At 41.7% G+C, this 19,940-nt stretch overlaps 1 protein-coding gene and 1 long non-coding RNA gene across 7 annotated transcripts in view; one reads left to right on the top strand and one right to left on the bottom strand.

Moving 5' to 3' along the window:
- The window catches only part of LOC112266161 (calsyntenin-2), a 423,803-nt gene that overhangs the window by 166,243 nt on the left and 237,620 nt on the right, over positions 1-19,940 (top strand). The window lies entirely within an intron of this gene.
- Positions 4,151-9,891, bottom strand: LOC112237208. Of its 6 annotated transcripts, none has more exons than XR_002951365.2 (6): positions 9,449-9,891; positions 8,233-8,596; positions 7,011-8,106; positions 6,709-6,876; positions 6,246-6,341; positions 4,151-6,053 (listed from the first exon to the last, which is right to left on the bottom strand). It is a non-coding gene; the product is annotated as an uncharacterized LOC112237208 (long non-coding RNA). The 6 variants fall into 6 exon arrangements; XR_002951367.2 differs by having other exon boundaries at positions 7,011-7,413; positions 7,841-8,596; positions 9,449-9,890; XR_002951369.2 differs by having other exon boundaries at positions 7,011-7,407; positions 7,841-8,596; positions 9,449-9,890.

The raw sequence follows: 19,940 nt of genomic DNA, 5'->3' as shown, positions 1-19,940 counted from the left end.
GACAGGAGATATACTCCAGATATAACAGACTGACCCTAGCCCCCCGACACACAAACTATTGCAGCATATTTTTTTATATTTTTTTTACCTTTATTTAACCAGGTAGGCTAGTTGAGAACAAGTTCTCATTTGCAACTGCGACCTGGCCAAGATAAAGCATAATAGCAGTGTGAACAGACAACAGAGTTACACATGGAGTAAACAATTAACAAGTCAATAACACAGTAGAAAAAAAAGAGTCTATATACATTGTGTGCAAAAGGCATGAGGAGGTAGGCGAATAATTACAATTTTGCAGATTAACACTGGAGTGATAAATGATCAGATGGTCATGTACAGGTAGAGATATTGGTGTGCAAAAGAGCAGAAAAGTAAATAAATATAAACAGTATGGGGATGAGGTAGGTAAAATTGGGTGGGCTATTTACTGATAGACTATGTACAGCTGCAGTGATCGGTTAGCTGCTCAGATAGCAGATGTTTGAAGTTGCTGAGGGAGATAAAAGTCTCCAACTTCAGCAATTTTTGCAATTCGTTCCAGTCACAGGCAGCAGAGAACTGGAACGAAAGGAGGCCAAATGAGGTGTTGGCTTTAGGGATGATCAGTGAGATACACCTGCTAGAGCGCGTGCTACGGGTGGGTGTTGCCATCGTGACCAGTGAACTGAGATAAGGCGGAGCTTTACCTAGCATGGACTTGTAGATGACCTGGAGCCAGTGGGTCTGGCAACGAATATGTAGCGAGGGCCAGACGACTAGAGCATACAGGTCGCAGTGGTGGGTGGTATAAGGTGCTTTAGTAACAAAACGGATGGCACTGTGATAAACTGCATCCAGTTTGCTGAGTAGAGTATTGGAAGCTATTTTGTAGATGACATCGCCGAAGTCGAGGATCGGTAGGATAGTCAGTTTTACGAGGGTAATTTTGGCGGCGTGAGTGAAGGAGGCTTTGTTGCGGAATAGAAAGCCGATTCTAGATTTGATTTTAGATTGGAGATGTTTGATATGAGTCTGGAAGGAGAGTTTACAGTCTAGCCAGACACCTAGGTACTTATAGATGTCCACATATTCTAGGTCGGAACCATCCAGGGTGGTGATGCTAGTCGGGCGTGCGGGTGCAGGCAGCGAACGGTTGAAAAGCATGCATTTGGTTTTACTAGCGTTTAAGAGCAGTTGGAGGCCACGGAAGGAGTGTTGTATGGCATTGAAGCTCGTTTGGAGGTTAGATAGCACAGTGTCCAAGGACGGGCCGGAAGTATACAGAATGATGTCGTCTGCGTAGAGGTGGATCAGGGAATCGCCCTGGAGGCTGAGACAGGAGGGGTCAGGAGACACTGTGGCTCTGTCCGACGATACTCCCGGACAGGGACAAACAGGCAGGATATAACCCCACCCACTTTGCCAAGGCACAGCCCCCACACCACTAGAGGGATATCTTCAACCACTAAGCTACTACCCTGAGACAAGGCCGAGTATAGCCCACGATGACCTCCCGAGGGGGGCGCCAACTCAGACAGGAAGATCATGTCAGTGACTCAACCCACTCAAGTGATGCACCCCTCCTAGGGACGGCATGGAAGAGCACCAGTAAGCCAGTGACACAGCCCCATAATAGGGTTAGAGGCAGAGAATCCCAGTGGAGAGAGGAGAACCGGCCAGGCAGAGACAGCAAGGGCGGTTCGTCGCTCCAGTGCCTTTCGGTTTACCTTCACACCTCTGGACCAGACAACACTCAATCATAGGACCTACTGAAGAGATGAGTCTTCAGTAAAGACTTAATTGGCAGACCGAGGATAGGCAGAGGATATGCAGACCACGCAATAAAAATGGAGCACTATAGGAGAAAGCCCTGCCTCCAGCTGTTTGCTTAGCAATTCTAGGGACCGGAAGGAGGCCTGCGTCTTGTGACCGTAGCATACGTGTACGGCAGGACCAAATCGGAAAGATAGGTAGGAGCAAGCCCATGTAATGCTAGCCTTAACAGGAAGCCAGTGTAGGGAGGCTAGCACTGGAGTAATATGATCACATTTTTTGGTTCTAGTCAAGATTCTAGCAGCCGTGTTTAGCACTAACTGAAGTTTATTTAGTGCTTTATCTGGGTAGCCAGAAAGTAGAGCATTGCAGTTGTCTAATTTAGAAGTGACAAGAGCATGTATATATTTTTCTGCATCATTTTTGGACAGAAAGTTTCTGATTTTTGCAATGTTATGAAGATGGAAAAAAAGATGTTCTTGAAATATTCTTGATATGTTCTTCAAAAGAGAGATCAGGGTCCAGATTAACACTGAGATCCTTCACAGTTTTATTTGAGAACTGAACAACCATCAAGATGAATTGTAAGATCCAACAGAAGATCTCTTTGTTTCTTGGGACCTAGAACTAGCATCTCTGTTTTGACCGAGTTTAAAAGTAAAACATTTGCCGCCATCCACTTCCTTATGTTTGAATCACAGGCTTCCAGGGAGGGCAATTTTGAGGATTCACCATGTTTCATTGAAATGTACAGCTGTGTATCGTCCGCATAGCAGTGAAAGTTAACATTATGTTTCCGAATGACATCACCAAGAGGTAAAATATATAGTGAAAACAATAGTAATCCTAAAACGGAGCCTTGAGGAACACTGAAATATACAGTTGATTTGTCTGAAGACAAACCATCCACAGAGACAAACATATCTTTCAGACAGATAAGATCTAAACCAGGCCAGAACTTGTCCGTGTAGACCAATTTGAGTTTCCAATCTCTCCAAAAGGATGTTGTGATCAATTGTATCAAAAGTCTAGGAGCACAAGGACAGATGCAGAGCCTTGGTCTGATGACATTAAAAGGTCATTTACCACCTTCACAAGTGCAGTCTCAGTGCTATGATGGGGTCTAAAACTAGACTGTCCTCTCTCTCGCTCTCCTGATCAACAGGCTATCTGGTGTGCTGGTATTGTTGTCCTCTTCTGTCACTACTTCAAGGGATTGTACTATGGATTTCACATGAATTTGAGTGAATAGCTAAAACGTTTGTGTTGATTTAATTTTTTTTTTTTTTAACCTTTATTTAACTAGGCAAGTCAGTTAAGAACAAATTCTTATTTTCAATGACGGCCTAGGAACAGTGGGTTAACTGCCTTGTTCAGGGGCAGAACGACCAATGATCAAGAGAATATTAAAGCATATTCGGTTTACCATCAAATATATCAAATCATACTGGAGCTACATATGAACTGGGGATTGTGTGACGTGAGATATAGGGTTTGTGTACGTCTGTGTGTATGGTACAGCACCTCAGGCTCAGCTCAACTCTACTGATAGCCTCTAGCCATCAATGATTTGCCTGTTAGTTATTAGTATCCAATGTGTAAACGAATGACTTTAATGTTGATGTGTGTAAACTCTCCAGGTCAGATGGAATACATCAAATATGATCTAACTTCAACGTGTGTGTGTGTGTGTGTGTTTCATCTTGTGGCATTCTATTGATTTATAATAACTCAGTGTGAGTCTATATCACCTAAAACTTCATTCCAATGTCAGTGCACAAGGTAGTCTCTCTCAACATCTAACCCCCTCTCCCTGTGTCTCTCCTTTATCTCATTCCTCCACCCTCTCTGTCCATCCTCCATCCTCTCCCTCCCTCTCTCCTTCTGTAAATTGCTTCAGACCTCTGTTTGATGCTAAGAGGGCTTTGAACTGGAAGCACTATCTTTTTACGCTGGTCTCCGTCTCCATGGTCAGCCTGAGCCTTTAATATTCATGGGCAGGCCCAGGCCTGAAATACTGATCAAGGTAATAGGGTGGTGGGGGTTACGCAGCAGAGGACTGCTCTCTCTCTCTCTGACTGGGAGCTGGGTTATATAAAGTAGGATGGTTTATACAGTAGTGGGATTAAACAGCACGGTGGTGGTTATATTACATGAGGGTGATGGTTATATCCAGGTAGAGTGGTGGATATATCCAGTAGGGTGGTGGATATATCCAGTAGGGTGGTAGAGTGGTGGTTATATACAGTAGATGTGAGTCCTACAGGTCGGTAGTCATTTAGATTTAGGCAAGTTACCTTGGTGTTCTTGGGCACAAGGACTATGGTCGTCCACTTGAAACATGTTGGTGTTATAGACTCGGTCAGGGACAGGTTGAAAATATCAGTGAAGACACTTGCCAGTTTGTCAGCGATTTACTGTCGCAGTAACAATAACACATTTCCTGAAGAAAAGACTCCGGAGTACATTTAAAGATAATCCAGTAAAAGCTTCACATTAGAGAACATAGTGAAAGGTTCACAATTAAAGAGCACAGATTGGGGTCGATGTGGCAATGTCTCAGTGGAGGTCAGGTTTGGGTCAGTCATTTTCAATTCAGTCAATTTGGTAAGTAAACAGAACTTCTAATATTTTCCTCATTGCCTCCTTTGAGGAAATATTTGAACTTCAGTTTACTTCCTGAATTGACTGAATTGAAAATGGGATTGACCCAACCCTGACCTCCACTGAGACATTACCCCATGCAGTATAGTATGTAAGCCCAAAAATCAACTTGTCAGTGGTAGACCTATTCAAGTGTGGCGAAACAAACAGTGGACAACATGCTTGAACAAAGTAATCTCAATGCATTTGAGCAAGGGAATAATAAATTAAGGAAAATGGCTGATCTAAAAAAACACCATGACCTACAATTTAGCCTACTGTACATACTGCAAAGGTTTTAAAGAGAACACGTTACAGTAGCACCTCCACCACGGTTGGGGTCAATTCCTTTTCAATACAGTAAGTAAACTCATTTCAATATCAAGATACATTTTTATCATTGTCTCCTATGAGATGAAATTAGAACTGGAATTTCAGTTTACTTCCTGAATTGCAACGGAATTGACCCCAACCCCGGTGGAGGTGCTACTGTAATGATGATTAGGGGGTAAGAGCAAGTGTCTTTTGTGGTTCCTTTCTTAAACTATAAAATAAATTCAACAATGTCAACAAATAATAATTGAGGTAATTTTGGGATTATAAAACAATGTATTATTTAAAGAAACTGAAATTCCAATATCAATTGAGACAGCTCAATAGGCACAATAGCTTCCAAAAGATCATCAAAAACATGTGATGGGGTGGAAATAGCATCACTTCGCACAACATTTTTTATATTAAGTCATGGCTGGCTTTTGTTCTCAGGCCAAACTCTTTACGGACGTGTAGTGACTTGGCTCAGGTTTTGGTTCTGAGATTTTGCTTAGAATATCAGTGTTATGAAACAGTTCTTGAATCTAAAGTATTGGAACATACACCGTTGTGTGTCCAGCTTGCTCAAAGTCTAAAACATACTGTTCTAGCATTATCATGGGATCATTTCTCAAAGATGTCAGCCTTAGCGGATAAAACAGATTATAAAAAAACTATGTATATTAACCTTAAAACCAAATACTATGGAAACAAAAATAAATATAAATGTCCAGGTGAAGACTGGAGTGTAAGTAAAGTCACAACAATAGAATTCAATGCAAATTCCACCTGCATAGTTCAGGGAAATGCTCATGTAAAGTACTTGTGGTAGGTGGCCTGTAAGATTTTCTGTTCTGACTTCAAACTAAATATTCTGACAATCTTTTGTACTGTATTCTAGCAGCTCAGCATAACATTTCTTAAAGAATCAAACACAATGTCATACAAAAAAAGACTCAAAACATTAAGCCACATTTAGTTATGTTGGAATAAAAACAAAGTGTTACCAGCTTGTGGTAGTCATTTGGTCAATGCTTACTTACACATGTATCATCAAATCATTCTTCAGAGCCTGTAGCCTTGGCTTCAGTTTTCTTCTAAACCTAGCAGGATTATCTGAATGATCTCGAAGGTGTTGGACAGTTCTTTCGGATAACTGAGATGTAGAGCATATGTCAGACCAAACATTACTAGGAAAGCATCCGGCAGTCCAGGGAGGTCAATCACCACAACGTCACTCTCCTTCGACAACAGAGAGCTCAACTGGATTGCAGTGGACTGGATTTTACGATTGTCAGCAGGGCTACCGGTGAGTCACCAAACTCTGGCTCGTCTGAATCGTCCACCTGAAATACACAACGCACTTCAGATGAGAATACTAGACAGACATGTTATATAGCAAAATATCTTCGCTGACCTATGGTTGGCTAGTTAGATCATAGATTCATCTAATCCTCTCAGATTCCTTCAGGAGCTAAAGTGGGTTGATTGAGAATGGGCACAATAATTAAAAATAACCAGAATGACAGGAAACCTACCTTGCATGTTTTGAAAAATCCGGAGACTTCCTCACGCAGCAACACAGGAAGAGCACGGTTAACAGTTGTACGCCTTGTGTGGGCATGATGTACTTCCTAAAGGGATACATAAATGTACATTTTATGACATAGGCTTACTAATCTTACCTGGTAACAGAGAATTAAATATTTAGCCTTAAATCACTTGTGACATGTGCTGAGCTTGGTTTAATAAGGAACCTGGTACAATGGAACCAATGGAATGGTCCCAAAAGGGCAAACTCTCCGGTACCTTTTAGATACTTACTAAGCCTAGTCCTGAACTAAAAAACAATGGATAATCTCCTTAGAGAATGATTTTAGTCCAGGACTAGGCTTAATCTGTGTCTGGGAATTCTCCCCTCAAGGTTTAATAAGTAGTTGATATTTGCATTCGACCAAGATCTGATTCCAGTGCAATAATGATCAGAGTCCCTTGTATTACCTGTAGATCATGACACCTCAGAATGTCAACCAAAGCGTCAGCAGTCCTTCCAGTCTTTGATGCCCTTTGTCTATACAAGGTCATCAAACGAGTGGTGTGTCGTCACTCTCAGCATATAAAATGTTTGGCAGGTTCTGGTTTGAAAATTCACTGGCGCTCTGCATACATCTGGAAATGACAGACAACAAAGGACAGTATTACAAAGTTATCACAAGTTTGGAACACAGTATTACAATTTAATTCAATATAACTAATATATTAAAGCAGATCAAATGTGTGTATAAACAGCATTGCAAGTTTACCTGTGACTCCATGCGCAGAACAGGCCAGAGATCAAGGATCTCCTTTACAGGTGACGTGTCGATGACTATATCCTGGTGCCGCAGGGCAAATGTGGTCTGCATCTTCCTATCGATCAGGGGTAAGTTCCTTTCCCTCTTCTGAACTTCTTGGACCATTTCCTGCCTCAGCATTTCAAGACTTTCCGAGTCCTCTCCAAGGGGAAAATTTGGCAGAAAAGTACATTCTGCCCGGTCTCTTTATGTTTGAGTGCGAAGGTTCATTCTCTGGATTGATTCTGCTTCTTTTTCCTGCGTTTTACGGAAACCTCCTGACATCCTGCTCTCCTCAACTTGGTTCTGTAGTTACCCATCTTAAATTTGATGCCGTTCTTCCATCCATTCCACCCAGTGTCAGATCCTGCCTCTTTCAGACAGGGGTGTTTCGTTACAAGAGCTTCAGCTGCCTTTCCTATCTCTCGGTCAATTGGGTAAGTCTAGAAACTGTACACAGTAGAAGCAACTTTCTCTAAGATATCATGTTTTTGGTCTCTAGATAACTGAAGTAATTTCCATTCCTTTCAAAGGCAGCACTTCCTTCTCTAAGCTTCAACTCTACCTCTAATGCAAAAGTAGGCATGGGAAAACCGTCTGGCGGCCATCTACTGAGGCGCTCTGGGGAAGACACATCTGAAAGTATTTATGTGTCAGCTGTAGAACTTGTATTTCCTCCTTCCACTTTTTTAAATGTAACCTTTATTTAACTAGACAAGTCAGTTAAGAACAAATTCTTATTTACAATGACGGCCTACCCCGGCCAAACCTGTATGACGCTGGGCAAATTGTGGACTCACCTATGGGACTCCCAATCACAGCCAGATGTGATGCAGCCAATGTGATGCACTAAAAGGTGCAGTGTTGCCTTATTTGGCAACTTCTCAATGTCCATCAAGCAGGTAAGTTGTCCATCAAAGTTAGGGTCTTCATACTGCAAACTTGGCATTCAAATTGTTTATCTAGTCATCAACAGATGCTGGACTGGAGCTGAGGTTTATCTTCCTTGTATGGTCAGCATCAACAATGCAAAGTATCATGGTTTGTGGAGCTGCAGCTGCCATTGCTGAGGAAGAACAACATTGAGAGGTTGCACTTGGAATATCAAAACAATACACATGGTAACACTAGGTGCATAATGGCTTCATTAGACAAATAATGACTTATCATAAAACATTCAACTCTGTCTCACTCGTATTAACCCATTGGGGGGTCAACAGCAGCTGGCCATCAATGTTGTATGCAGAAAAGGTGACAGTGTCGTTGAGCTCAGATTGCAATTGGACAGACAGGCTAACTTTTGTAGATGATAGCCCGTAGGAACAAAGATGTTCTACATACCATGACACAAAGTGACTGCAGAGAAAATAAATTAATCAGAGCAATTATGTCAGAACTGAGGCAGCCCCACACTGACTCCAACTGATACAAACATGTTATGTTGTCCATCTCAGGTCATTTCAACCTAAGCTTACCTTTACCTTTTGGGCGGCAGGAAGCCTACTGGTTAGAGCGTTTGGCCGATAACCGAAAGGTTGCTAGATCGAATCCCTGAGCTGACAAGGTAAAAATCTGTCGTTAGGGTTGGAATCTAGTTTTACTATTCATTCAGAGAATTACAGAAAATTATATTCATGACTTTAGATTTGTTTCACACCCAAGCAAAATATCAATGTCAGAAAATAACCATATGTTATTTGAATAGTACATAACTAATTCAGAAATCTAAGTACTGCATTGTAATTAGGCAGCATGCCATTGAATCAAGCTTAGGATGTGCTATTTTGTGCACCTGTCATGTTGCACTAGCAAGCTAGACAAGTAGCGTTGCTAGCAAGCTAGACAAGTAGCGTTGCTAGCAAGCTAGACAAGTAGCGTTGCTAGCAAGCTAGACAAGTAGCGTTGCTAGCAAGCTAGACAAGTAGCGTTGCTAGCAAGCTAGACAAGTAGCGTTGCTAGCAAGCTAGACAAGTAGCGTTGCTAGCAAGCTAGACAAGTAGCGTTGCTAGCAAGCTAGACAAGTAGCGTTGCTAGCAAGCTAGACAAGTAGCGTTGCTAGCAAGCTAGACAAGTAGCGTTGCTAGCAAGCTAGACAAGTAGCGTTGCTAGCAAGCCAACATAGTTGCACATAACCAGGAAATATGGCATATCTAATAAGAACATAAGAATAAGAATCACATATGACACAGAAATCTTTGTTCATGCAACTAGCTAGGTAACGTTATACATCAACACTTTGAGTTAACTAACGTTAGCTAACTTACGTGTTTGGCGCGTTTTACATTTAGCATAGGGATAGTGATCTTGACAATGGATATATTCTCCAAAGAAATTCTACCACACAAATAATGTTAAAACATTCAAATGTATAGCTACCGTTATCTATCGAAGCAAAGTAATGAACTTACCGCGTGAACCCTCAGGGGACAGTGCGCACTTGTCTGACTTCAGTCACTTTCATGTCACGCTCGCTCCCAGAGCTTACCTGCATTTAATGTCCAGCTTTCATTAATTACTTTAAACTGATTATGAATCATCAACGCTACCTAACTTTACTTCCCCACCACCAGCATTTTCAAATCATACTATCTGACGTTAGCTCGAGCCAGTTCACCTACCAGGCGCTTAGCTAACCTTAGCCCTGCTGGCACTTGCCAGTTAACCAGATTGCTAGCTTGACAGATTTCCATTTGAAGTTTGACAAATATGACACGCACAATAAAAGTTAATAACCATGAGTAAATTTTTAACATTAAGAAAGTATTCACTGTCGCAGGGACCGTCGACCATGTTGGAAAGATTTTTGAAATGCCACACAAGGTAAGTGCCTTTGAACGTCGACATGCAGTACCAGTCAATCGTTTGGACAAACCTTATTTTTACTATTTTCTACATTGTAAAATAATAGTAAAGACATCAATACTATGAAATAGCACATATTGAATCATGTAGTAACCCAAAAAGTGTTAAGTCAAATATATTTTAGATTTTATATTCTTCAAAGTAGCCATCCTGTAACTTGATGACAGCTTTGCACACTCTTGGCATTCTCTCAACCAGCTTCATAAGGTATGCATTTCAATTAACAGGTGTGCCTTGTCTCCCAAATTCTTCCAAATGGTCTTCAGTACAACCCCCGCAGCCGCACTCCTTTCAGAAAAAGTATGTGTGTGCCTGCATGTGCAGGTGTGTATCCAGGAGCCTATATTGTGCCAGTGGTCTGTAACAGTAGTTCAGAGTGACTGGCCCCTCCGCCTCTAGCCATACAGTCTCATAAAGCAGGGTTTACCAAACTCGGTCCTGGGGTACCCCTTGGGTGCATGATTCAAATAATCAAAAAGTGATGATGAGTTGTTTTTTTGAATCAGCTGTGTAGTGCGAGTGCAAAAATCTAAACGTGGACCAAGTTTGGGAAAACCTGTCATAAGGGATAATGACTTTCTGATCAGATATTTACAGAGTAGCATTAGTAAATAGCGTTAAGTCCCTCAGTTTCTCTCAGTTAGTCCCTCACACCCAGAGAGAATTTCTCTAGCACTCACATGTTAGATATGAGTCCCAGTCAGTGTGTTTACCAGTCTCGTGCTTGGCGACAGTATCGTGTAATCCAGTATGTACACTGTGGACAAGACCCAGTGGGGGGTGTCCTGTGTCTGGGGGAGAGTGTGTGACTGGGGATTGACTGTCCACTACAGGATATGACTAGACAGATGTCTGGAGATTGACTGTCCACTACAGGATATGACTAGACAGATGTCTGGGGATTGACTATCCACTACAGGATATGACTAGACAGATGTCTGGAGATTGACTGTCCACTACAGGATATGACTAGACAGATGTCTGGGGATTGACTGTCCACTACAGGATATGACTAGACAGATGTCTGGAGATGGACTATCCACTACAGGATATGTACATACCATACACAAGCATGCTGAGGTTAGCAGGGGGTTGCCAGTTCCAGCTCCAATCCTCCTTTGATGTGAGGTGTTTTTAATCTCTAAAACTGGAGGTGCTGGACTTCCTTTCTAATATAAATTGTGATTTTTTTAGTTTGTCTTGTCAGTTTGAGTTTTGCTGTGTGTGTTTACATAGTTAGTCTGTGTCTGTGGATACGTGTTTAGTCTGTGCAAATATGCGTGCGTGTGTGTGTGTGAATAGTGAGCTGTGGAGCAGACCGTAGCTACTCTGTCTGTTGATGAGTCTCTTTTTTCTGCATAAAGGCCACAAGGACAGGCTTCCATCATGAAGGAACATTACACTCTCTCTCTCCCTCTCCAGTAGATACAGTATGACTGATATTACTGATCACTCTCCAGTAGATACCGTATGACTGGTATTACTGATCACTCTCCGGTAGATATGACTGGTATTACTGATCACTCTCCGGTAGATATGACTGGTATTACTGATCACTCTCCGGTAGATATGACTGGTATTACTGATCACTCTCCGGTAGATATGACTGGTATTACTGATCACTCTCCAGTAGATATGACTGGTATTACTGATCACTCTCCGGTAGATATGACTGGTGTTACTGATCACTTTCCAGTAGATATGACTGGTGTTACTGATCACTCTCCAGTAGATATAATTTGACGTGTATTATTCATCACTCTTTTATAGATATGACTGGTGTTACTGATCACTCTCCAGTAGATATGACTGGTGTCACTGATCGCTCTCCAGTAGATACGACTGGTGTTACTGATCACTCTCCAGTAGATATGACTGGTATTACTGACCACTCTCCGGTAGATATGACTGGTATTACTGATCACTCTCCAGTAGATATGACTGGTGTCACTGATCACTCTCCAGTAGATACGACTGGTGTTACTGATCACTCTCCAGTAGATATGACTGGTGCTACTGATCACTCTCCAGTAGATATGACAGGTATTACTGATCACTCTCCAGTAGGTATTACAGGTATTACTGATCACTCTCCAGTAGATATGACTGGTGTTACTGATCACTCTCCAGTAGATATGACTGGTGTTACTGATCACTCTCCAGTAGATATAATTTGGTGTATTATTCATCACTCTTTTATAGATATGACTGGTGTTACTGATCACTCTCCAGTAGATATGACTGGTGTCACTGATCACTCTCCAGTAGATATGACTGGTGTTACTGATCACTCTCCAGTAGATATGACTGGTATTACTGACCACTCTCCGGTAGATATGACTGGTATTACTGATCACTCTCCAGTAGATATGACTGGTGTCACTGATCACTCTCCAGTAGATACGACTGGTGTTACTGATCACTTCCAGTAGATATGACTGGTGCTACTGATCACTCTCCAGTAGATATGACAGGTATTACTGATCACTCTCCAGTAGGTATTACAGGTATTACTGATCACTCTCCAGTAGATATGACTGGTGTTACTGATCACTCTCCAGTAGATATGACTGGTATTACTGATCACTCTCCAGTAGATATGACTGGTGTTACTGATCACTCTCCAGTAGATATGACTGGTATTACTGATCACTCTCCAGAAGATATGACTGGTATTACTGATCACTCTCCAGTAGATATGACTGGTATTACTGATCACTCTCCAGTAGATATGACTGGTGCTACTGATCACTTTCCAGTAGATATGACTGGTATTACTGATCACTCTCTGGTAGATATGACTGGTGTTACTGATCACTCTCCAGTAGATATGACTGGTGTTACTGATCAGTTCCAGTAGATATGTCTGGTGTTACTGATCACTCTCCAGTAGATATGACTGGTGCTACTGATCACTCTCCAGTAGATATGACTGGTATTACTGATCACTCTCCAGTAGATATGACTGGTGTTACTGATAACTCTCCAGTAGATATGACTGGTATTACTGATCACTCTCCAGTAGATATGACTGGTGCTACTGATCACTCTCCAGTAGATATGACTGGTATTACTGATCAATTTCCAGAAGATATGACTGGTGTTACTGATCAATTTCCAGTAGATATGACTGGTATTACTGATCACTCTCCAGTAGATATGACTGGTGTTACTGATAACTCTCCAGTAGATATGTCTGGTGTCACTGATCACTCTCCAGTAGATACGACTGGTGTTACTGATCACTTCCAGTAGATATGACTGGTGTCACTGATCACTCTCCAGTAGATATGACTGGTGTTACTGATCACTCTCCAGTAGATGAAGTATGACCGGTATTACTGACTACTCTCCAGTAGATATGACTGGTGTTACTGATCACTCTCCAGTAGATACGACTGGTGTTACTGATCACTCTCCAGTAGATATGACTGGTGTTACTGATCACTCTCCAGTAGATATGACTGGTATTACTGATCACTCTCCAGTAGATATGACTGGTGCTACTGATCACTCTCCAGTAGATATGACTGGTGTTACTGATCACTCTCCGGTAGATATGACTGGTGTTACTGATCAATTTCCAGTAGATATGACTGGTGTTACTGATCACTTCAGTAGATATGACTGGTGTTACTGATCACTCTCCAGTAGATATGACTGGTGTTACTGATCATTTCCAGTAGATATGACTGGTGTTACTGATCATTTCCAGTAGATATGACTGGTGTTACTGATCACTCTCCAGTAGATATGACTGGTGTTACTGATCACTCTCCAGTAGATACGACTGGTGTTACTGATCACTCTCCAGTAGATATGACTGGTGTCACTTATCACTCTCCAGTAGATACGACTGGTGTTACTGATCACTCTCCAGTAGATATGACTGGTATTACTGATCACTCTCCAGTAGATATGACTGGTGCTACTGATCACTCTCCAGTAGATATGACTGGTATTACTGATCACTCTCCGGTAGATATGACTGGTGTTACTGATCAATTTCCAGTAGATATGACTGGTGTTACTGATCACTCTCCAGTAGATATGATCTGTGTTACTGATCACTCTCCGGTAGATATGACTGGTGTTACTGATCAATTTCCTGTATATATGACTGGTGTTACTGATCACTCTCCAGTAGATATGACTGGTGTTACTGATCACTCTCCAGTAGATATGACTGGTGTCACTGATCACTCTCCAGTAGATACGACTGGTGTTACTGATCACTCTCCAGTAGATATGACTGGTGCTACTGATCACTCTCCAGTAGATATGACAGGTATTACTGATCACTCTCCAGTAGGTATTACAGGTATTACTGATCACTCTCCAGTAGATATGACTGGTGTTACTGATCACTCTCCAGTAGATTAAGTATGACCGGTATTACTGATCACTCTCCAGTAGATATGACTGGTGTTACTGATCACTCTCCAGTAGATATGACTGGTATTACTGATCACTCTCCGGTAGATATGACTGGTATTACTGATCACTCTCCAGTAGATATGACTGGTATTACTGATCACTCTCCAGTAGATATGACTGGTGCTACTGAGCACTTTCCAGTAGATATGACTGGTATTACTGATCACTCTCCGGTAGATATGACTGGTGTTACTGATCACTCTCCGGTAGATATGACTGGTGTTACTGATCAAGTTCCAGTAGATATGTCTGGTGTTACTGATCACTCTCCAGTAGATACCGTATGACTGGTATTACTGATCACTCTCCAGTAGATATGACTGGTGTTACTGATAACTCTCCAGTAGATATGACTGGTATTACTGATCACTCTCCAGTAGATATGACTGGTGCTACTGATCACTCTCCAGTAGATATGACTGGTGCTACTGATCACTCTCCAGTAGATATGACTGGTATTACTGATCAATTTCCAGTAGATATGACTGGTATTACTGATCACTCTCCAGTAGATATGACTGGTGTTACTGATAACTCTCCAGTAGATATGTCTGGTGTCACTGATCACTCTCCAGTAGATACGACTGGTGTTACTGATCACTCTCCAGTAGATATGACTGGTGTCACTGATCACTCTCCAGTAGATACGACTGGTGTTACTGATCACTCTCCAGTAGATGAAGTATGACCGGTATTACTGACTACTCTCCAGTAGATACGACTGGTGTTACTGATCACTCTCCAGTAGATACGACTGGTGTTACTGATCACTCTCCAGTAGATACGACTGGTGTTACTGATCACTCTCCAGTAGATATGACTGGTGCTACTGATCACTCTCCAGTAGATATGACTGGTATTACTGATCACTCTCCGGTAGATATGACTGGTATTACTGATCACTCTCCGGTAGATATGACTGGTGTTACTGATCAATTTCCAGTAGATATGACTGGTGTTACTGATCACTCTCCAGTAGATATGACTGGTGTTACTGATCACTCTCCGGTAGATATGACTGGTGTTACTGATCAATTTCCAGTAGATATGACTGGTGTTACTGATCACTTTCCAGTAGATATGACTGGTGTTACTGATCACTCTCCAGTAGATATGACTGGTGTTACTGATCACTCTCCAGTAGATATGACTGGTGTTACTGATCACTCTCCAGTAGATATAACTGGTATTACTGACCACTCTCCGGTAGATATGACTGGTATTACTGACCACTCTCCAGTAGATATGACTGGTATTACTGATCACTCTCCGGTAGATATGACTGGTGTTACTGATCAATTTCCAGTAGATATGACTGGTGTTACTGATCACTCTCCAGTAGATATGACTGGTGTTACTGATCACTCTCCGGTAGATATGACTGGTGTTACTGATCAATTTCCAGTAGATATGACTGGTGTTACTGATCACTCTCCAGTAGATATGACTGGTGTTACTGATCACTCTCCAGTAGATATGACTGGTGTTACTGATCACTCTCCAGTAGATATGACTGGTGTTACTGATCACTCTCCAGTAGATGAAGTATGACCGGTATTACTGACTACTCTCCAGTAGATACGACTGGTGTTACTGATCACTCTCCAGTAGATACGACTGGTGTTACTGATCACTCTCCAGTAGATACGACTGGTGTTACTGATCACTCTCCAGTAGATATGACTGGTATTACTGATCACTCTCCAGTAGATATGACTGGTGCTACTGATCACTCTCCAGTAGATATGACTGGTATTACTGATCACTCTCCGGTAGATATGACTGGTGTTACTGATCAATTTCCAGTAGATATGACTGGTGTTACTGATCAATTTTCAGTAGATATGACTGGTGTTACTGATCACTCTCCGGTAGATATGACTGGTGTTACTGATCAATTTCCAGTAGATATGACTGGTGTTACTGATCAATTTCCAGTAGATATGACTGGTGTTACTGATCACTCTCCAGTAGATATGACTGGTGTTACTGATCACTCTCCAGTAGATATGACTGGTGTTACTGATCACTCTCCGGTAGATATGACTGGTATTACTGATCACTCTCCGGTAGATATGACTGGTATTACTGATCACTCTCCAGTAGATATGACTGGTATTACTGATCACTCTCCGGTAGATATGACTGGTGTTACTGATCACTTTCCAGTAGATATGACTGGTGTTACTGATCACTCTCCAGTAGATATGACTGGTGTCACTGATCGCTCTCCAGTAGATACGACTGGTGTTACTGATCACTCTCCAGTAGATATGACTGGTATTACTGACCACTCTCCGGTAGATATGACTGGTATTACTGATCACTCTCCAGTAGATATGACTGGTGTTACTGATCACTCTCCAGTAGATATGACTGGTGTTACTGATCACTCTCCAGTAGATTAAGTATGACCGGTATTACTGATCACTCTCCAGTAGATATGACTGGTGTTACTGATCACTTTCCAGTAGATATGACTGGTGTTACTGATCACTCTCCAGTAGATATAATTTGACTTGTATTATTCATCACTCTTTTATAGATATGACTGGTGTTACTGATCACTCTCCAGTAGATATGACTGGTGTTACTGATCACTCTCCAGTAGATATGACTGGTGTTACTGATCACTCTCCAGTAGATATGACTGGGGTTACTGATCACTCTCCAGTAGATATGCCTGGTATTACTGATCACTCTCCAGTAGATATGACTGGTATTACTGATCACTCTCCAGTAGATATGACTGGTATTACCGATCACTATCCAGTAGATATGACTGGTGTTACTGATCACTCTTCAGTAGATATTACTGATATTACTGATCACTCTCCAGTAGATATGACTGGTATTACTGATCACTCTCCAGTAGATATGCCTGGTATTACTGATCACTCTCCAGTAGATATGGCTGGTATTACCGATCACTATCCAGTAGATATGACTGGTATTACTGATCACTCTCCAGTAGATATGACTGGTGCTACTGATCACTCTCCAGTAGATATGACTGGTGCTACTGATCACTCTCCAGTAGATACCGTATGACTGGTATTACTGATCACTCTCCAGCAGATTAAGAATGACCGGTGTTACTGATCACTCTCCAGTAGATATGACTGGTGTTACTGATCACTCTCCAGTAGATATGACTGGTGTTACTGATCACTCTCCAGTAGATGAAGTATGACCGGTATTACTGACTACTCTCCAGTAGATACGACTGGTGTTACTGATCACTCTCCAGTAGATACGACTGGTGTTACTGATCACTCTCCAGTAGATACGACTGGTGTTACTGATCACTCTCCAGTAGATACGACTGGTATTACTGATCACTCTCCAGTAGATATGACTGGTGCTACTGATCACTCTCCAGTAGATATGACTGGTATTACTGATCACTCTCCGGTAGATATGACTGGTGTTACTGATCAATTTCCAGTAGATATGACTAGTGTTACTGATCACTCTCCAGTAGATATGACTGGTGTTACTGATCACTCTCCGGTAGATATGACTGGTGTTACTGATCAATTTCCAGTAGATATGACTGGTGTTACTGATCAATTTCCAGTAGATATGACTGGTGTTACTGATCACTCTCCAGTAGATATGACTGGTGTTACTGATCACTCTCCAGTAGATATGACTGGTGTTACTGATCACTCTCCAGTAGATATAACTGGTATTACTGACCACTCTCCGGTAGATATGACTGGTATTACTGACCACTCTCCAGTAGATATGACTGGTATTACTGATCACTCTCCGGTAGATATGACTGGTGTTACTGATCACTTTCCAGTAGATATGACTGGTGTTACTGATCACTCTCCAGTAGATATGACTGGTGTTACTGATCACTCTCCGGTAGATATGACTGGTGTTACTGATCAATTTTCAGTAGATATGACTGGTGTTACTGATCACTCTCCAGTAGATATGACTGGTGTTACTGATCACTCTCCAGTAGATATGACTGGTGTTACTGATCACTCTCCAGTAGATATGACTGGTGTTACTGATCACTCTCCAGTAGATTAAGTATGACCGGTATTACTGATCACTCTCCAGTAGATATGACTGGTGTTACTGATCACTTTCCAGTAGATATGACTGGTGTTACTGATCACTCTCCAGTAGATATAATTTGACTTGTATTATTCATCACTCTTTTATAGATATGACTGGTGTTACTGATCACTCTCCAGTAGATATGACTGGTGTTACTGATCACTCTCCAGTAGATATGACTGGTGTTACTGATCACTCTCCAGTAGATATGACTGGTATTACCGATCACTATCCAGTAGATATGACTGGTATTACCGATCACTATCCAGTAGATATGACTGGTGTTACTGATCACTCTTCAGTAGATATTACTGATATTACTGATCACTCTCCAGTAGATATGACTGGTATTACTGATCACTCTCCAGTAGATATGCCTGGTATTACTGATCACTCTCCAGTAGATATGGCTGGTATTACCGATCACTATCCAGTAGATATGACTGGTATTACTGATCACTCTCCAGTAGATATGACTGGTGCTACTGATCACTCTCCAGTAGATATGACTGGTGCTACTGATCACTCTCCAGTAGATACCGTATGACTGGTATTACTGATCACTCTCCAGCAGATTAAGAATGACCGGTATTACTGATCACTCTCCAGTAGATATGACTGGTGTTTCTGAACACTCTCCAGTAGATTAAGAATGACCGGTATTTCTGATCACTTTCCAGTAGATATGACTGGTGTTACTGATCACTCTCCAGTAGATTAAGTATGACCGGTATGACTGACTACTCTCCAGTAGATATGACTGGTATTACTGATCACTCTCCAGTAGATATGACTGGTGCTACTGATCACTATCCGGTAGATATGACTGGTGTTACTGATCACTCTCCAGTAGATATGACTGGTGTTACTGATCACTCTCCAGTAGATATGACTGGTGTTACTGATCACTCTCCAGTAGATACCGTATGACTGGTATTACTGATCACTCTCCAGTAGATATGACTGGTGTTACTGATCACTCTCCAGTGGATATGACTGGTGTCACTGATCACTCTCCAGTAGATACGACTGGTGTTACTGATCACTCTCCAGTAGATATGACTGGTATTACTGGTATTACTGATCACTCTCCAGTAGATATGACTGGTGTCACTTATCACTCTCCAGTAGATACGACTGGTGTTACTGATCACTCTCCAGTAGATATGACTGGTATTACTGATCACTCTCCAGTAGATATGACTGGTGTCACTGATCACTCTCCAGTAGATACGACTGGTGTTACTGATCACTCTCCAGTAGATGAAGTATGACCGTTATTACTGACTACTCTCCAGTAGATATGACTGGTGTTACTGATCACTCTCCAGTAGATATGACTGGTATTACTGATCACTCTCCAGTAGATATGACTGGTGCTACTGATCACTCTCCAGTAGATATGACTGGTATTACTGATCACTCTCCGGTAGATATGACTGGTGTTACTGATCAATTTCCAGTAGATATGACTGGTGTTACTGATCACTCTCCAGTAGATATGATCTGTGTTACTGATCA

The sequence above is a fragment of the Oncorhynchus tshawytscha genome, linkage group LG13 (assembly GCF_018296145.1).
Source record: "Oncorhynchus tshawytscha isolate Ot180627B linkage group LG13, Otsh_v2.0, whole genome shotgun sequence".
NCBI lineage: Eukaryota > Metazoa > Chordata > Actinopteri > Salmoniformes > Salmonidae > Oncorhynchus > Oncorhynchus tshawytscha.
The sequence above is the reverse complement of the archived record's forward strand: the minus strand, read 5'-3'. Positions and strand labels throughout refer to the sequence as shown.